Here is a 568-nt window from a genome sequence, read left to right as displayed (position 1 = left end):
GTATATATAGGAGTAGCTTTGAATTATTTAGGGAGTTCTGGAAGTTGGAAAATAGCACTACTCTCTGTATTTTACTCTGCTTTTCTAGTTCCATGATGTATTCTCCATCTTTGTTTTCATTTTCTAGAGCTATGAACAACTAAACCCCTTTCATTGGGTTAGGGAGCTTTGTTGTAAGTTGATGGATCAATACTAGTTTTCATTATTCTTCTTCTATCTTTTCTCTTGATTTTACTTGAAAGCTTTCGATCTTCATCCCATTGGGTAGTTATCTTGGAAAAGAAGCTATTCAAACTTGGATATCTTCTGAGCCTTGAAAGAGGAATGAAGAGATCAAGCTAGAAATGCTTTCTCATGCTGGACCAAATTGGGTTTGGATGGATATGTGACTATAATCCTCTCAATACTTGATTTGAGAAATGCATGTGGTATAATCAGTGACCACACTTCATCTCTTCTCATGAGCAACTGACCAAGGAATTGGCTATTGATCAAGATTTGAGAGATTGAATTGCAAGAAATTGTAATTCAATCAATTAAGATTGCCAAGGAGATCAATGAGCGCATT

The sequence above is a fragment of the Arachis duranensis genome, chromosome 4 (genome assembly GCF_000817695.3).
Source record: "Arachis duranensis cultivar V14167 chromosome 4, aradu.V14167.gnm2.J7QH, whole genome shotgun sequence".
Lineage (NCBI taxonomy): Eukaryota > Viridiplantae > Streptophyta > Magnoliopsida > Fabales > Fabaceae > Arachis > Arachis duranensis.
The sequence above is the reverse complement of the archived record's forward strand: the minus strand, read 5'-3'. Positions refer to the sequence as shown.